The sequence below is a fragment of the Odocoileus virginianus genome, unplaced genomic scaffold (assembly GCF_023699985.2).
Source record: "Odocoileus virginianus isolate 20LAN1187 ecotype Illinois unplaced genomic scaffold, Ovbor_1.2 Unplaced_Scaffold_19, whole genome shotgun sequence".
NCBI lineage: Eukaryota > Metazoa > Chordata > Mammalia > Artiodactyla > Cervidae > Odocoileus > Odocoileus virginianus.
The window spans coordinates 522,348-526,162 of NW_027224281.1; the positions used below are offsets into that span (position 1 = coordinate 522,348).

General features: G+C 41.3%; 1 pseudogene; it reads right to left on the bottom strand.

The window, feature by feature from the left end:
* Positions 1-238: 238 nt before the first annotated feature.
* LOC110125530 (putative olfactory receptor 8G3) lies at positions 239-1,249 on the bottom strand (annotated as a pseudogene).
* Between the last annotated feature and the right edge of the window lie 2,566 nt (positions 1,250-3,815).

A 3,815-nucleotide genomic window follows, 5' to 3' on the forward strand; every position in this document is an offset into this window, starting at 1 on the left:
ATTAAAAATAAAAAAAATAAGACTCCTTTATCTTCAGGAATTTTTTACCTTAATCATAATCACAGCTTATGATTTTATGTATAAATATTACAATATAGGTTCAAGAAGTGGCCTGGTTAAAATCTTGGAAGTGCCCTATATAGGCAAGTATGATTGATTTTTTGTAAAAAATAATCCTAATACATAACATATTTTAGGGAACCAAATAACTGATATGTCATCATTATGTTGTTTCTATTCATCTACACTTTCTGCTGCCTACAATTTTTTTCAGGGCAAATTTGATATCCCTACTTTGCAGACTATAGACCAGAGGGTCTAGCATGGGCACAATGATCGAATAAAACACAGAGGACACTTTCCCTCGGTCCATGGAGCTCACAGATGACGGCTTCAGGTACATGGATGCTGTTGATCCATAGATGACAGCAACAGTTGAGATGTGGGAACTGCAGGTGCTGAAGGCTTTGGTCCTTCCCTCAGTGGAACAAATGTGGAGGATGCTGGAGATGATGAAGATATATGAAGCAAGAATAGCTAAGGCAGGGGTCAAGATGTTAAATACACTGAAAAATATAACTGATAATTCATTGACATAGATGCTGGAACAAGATAGCTCCAAGAGTGGGAAAAGATCGCAGAAATAATGGTTAAACACATTGTTCTTGCAGAAAACTAGTCTCAAAAAAAATCCTATGTGGATTGTGTATTCAATGATTTTTAAATATAAACTCCCATTGTGAGGCAGAAGCAGAAATAATAAGACAATCTGACATTCTAAAGCAAGGGGTTGCAGATGGCACCATAGCAGTCATATGCCATTACAGCCAATACATGACACTCTGCAATAGCAAAAATGAGGGAGAAATAGGGCTGAGCCTTGCATTCAGGGTAGGAGATAATGTTCCTCTCTATCGCAAGGCTCATCAGCATTTGGCGGGGGGGGGGGGGCGGTGGGGGGTGGGGGGAGTAACGATAGTGGAATGAGAGAGATCAATAAAGACAAGTTGATGAGGAAATAGTACATGGGGTTGTGCAGGTGAGAACTGAGCCCAATCAGTGTGATCATGCCCAGGTTCCCCACCACTGTGACCACATAGATTCCTAAGAAGAGGAGGAAAAGACACAGCTGGAGTTGTGACTGTTCTGTGAATCCAGCAACTAGGAACTCAGTCACTGAGGAGTGATTTCCAGGGTCCGTTATCCTCTCCAAGGCTCTAAGTTTAAAAACGAGAAAATGAGTGTACATGTGTGAGCAGACATGGTCATGTGAGTGAATGTTATGAAGGGGAGGGACAGATTCTGTTCAGTTCACTTCAGTTACGTCGCTCAGTAGTGTCTGACTCTTAACGACGCCAGTACGCCCTGTCCATCACCAACTTCCGGAGTTCACCCAAACTCATGTCTATTGAGTCGGTGATGCCATCCAATCATCTCATCCTCTGTTGTCCCCTTCTCCTCCTGCCCTCAATCTTTCCTAGCAGTCAGGGTCTTTTCAAATGAGTCAGCTCTTCCCATCAGGTGGCCAAAGTATTGGAGTTTCAACTTCAACATCAGTCCTTCCAATGAACATCCAGGACTGATCTCCTTTAGGATGGACTGGTTGGATCTCCTTGCAGTTCAAGGGACTCTCAAGAGTCTTCTCCAACACCACAGTTCAAAAACATCAATTCTTTGGTGCTCAGCTTTCTTTATAGTCCAACTCTCACATCCATACATGACCACTGGAAAAACCATAGCCTTGACTAGATGGACCTTTGTGGACAAAGTAATGTCTCTGCTTTTTAATATGCTGTCTAGATTGGTCATAACTTTCCACCCAAGGTGTAAGCGTCTTTTAATTTCATGGCTGCAATCACCATCTGCAGTGATTTTGGAGCCCCCCAAAATAAAGTCAGTCACTGTTTCCACTGTTTCCCCATCTATTTGCCATGAAGTGATGGGACTGGTTGCCATGATCTTAGTTTTCTGAATGTTGAGCTTTGAAGCCCACTTTTTCACTCTCCTCTTTCACTTTCATCAAGAAGTTTTTTAGTTCCTCTTCACTTTCTGCCATAAGAGTGGTGTCATCTGCATATCTGAGGTTATTGATATTTCTCCTGGCAATCTTGATTCCAGCTTGTGCTTCATCCAGCCCGGTGTTTCTCATGATGTACTCTGCATATAAGTTAAATAAGCAGGATGACAATATACAGCCTTGATGTACTCCTTTTCCTGTTTGGAACCAGTCTGTTGTCCCATGTCCAGTTCTAACTGTTGCTTCCTGACCTGCATACAGGTTTCTCAAGAGGCAGGTCAGGTGTTCTGGTATTCCCATCTCTTTCAGAATTTTCCACAGTTTATTGTGATCCACACAGTCAAAGGCTTTGGCGTAGTCAATAAATCATATTTGAAATAGATGTTTTTTTCTGGAACTCTCATGCTTTTTTGATGCTCAAATGGGTGTTGGCAATTTGATCTCTGGCTCCTCTCCTTATTCTAAAACCAGCTTGAACAGCTGGTAGTTCATGGTTCACGTATTGCTGAAGCCTGTCTTGGAGAATTTTGAGCATTACTTTACTAGTGTGTGAGATGAGTGTAATTGTGCAGTAGTTTGAGCATTCTTTGGCATTGCCTTTCTTTGGGATTGGAATGAAAACTGACCTTTTCCAGTCCTGTGGCCACTGCTAAGTTTTCCAAATTTGCTGGCATATTGAGTGCAGCACTTTCACAGCATCATCTTTTAGGATGTGAAATAACTCAACTGGAATTCCATCACATCCACTAACTTTGTTCTTCATGATGCTTCCTAAGGCCCACTTGGCTTCACATTCCAGGATGTGTGGCTCTAGCTGAGTGATCACACCATTGTGTTTATGTGGGTCATGAAGATCTTCTTTGTACAGGTCTTCTGTGTATTCTGCCACCTCTTCTTAATATCTTCTGCTTCTGTTAGGTCCATACCATTTCTGTCCTTTATTGAGCCCATGTTTGCAAGAAATGTTCCCTTGGTATCTCTAATTTTCTTGAGGAGATCTCTAGTCTTTCCCTTTGTATTGTTTTCCTCTATTTCTTTGCATTAATTGCTGAGGAAAGATTTCTTATCTCTCCTTGCTATCTTTGGAACTCTGCATTCAAATGGATATATCTTTCCTTTTATCCTTTGCTTTTCACTTCTCTTCTTTTCACACCTATTTGTACGGCCTCCTCAGACAACCATTTTGCCTATTTGCATTTCTTTTTCTTGGAATGGTCTTGATTCCTGTCTCCTGTACAATGTCACAAACCTCTGTCCATCGTTCATCGGGCACTCTGTCTATCAGATCTAGTCCCTTAAATCTAGTTCTCACTTCTACTGTATAATCATAAGGGTCATACCTGAATGGTCTAGTGGTTTTCCCTACTTTCTTCAATTTAAGTCTGAATTTGGCAATAAGGAGTTCATGATCTGAGCCACAGTCAGCTCCTGGTCTTGTTTTTGCTGACTGTGTAGAGCTTCTCCATCTTTGGCTGCAAAGAATATAATCAATCTGATTTTGGTGTTGGCCATCTGGTGATGTCCATATGTAGAGTCTTCTCTTGTGTTGTTGGAAGAGGGTGTTTTCTATGATCAGTGCTTGCTCTTGGTAAAACTCTATTAGCCTTTGCCCTGCTTCATTCTGTACTCCAAGGTCAAATTTGCCTGTTACTCCAGGTGTTTCTTGACTTTCTACTTTTGCATTCCAGTCCCCAATAATGAAAAGAATATCTTTTTTGTGTGTTAGTTCTAGAAGATCTTGTAGGTCTTCACAGAACCGTTTAGCTTTTTCAACATTACTGGTCCGGGCATAGACTTG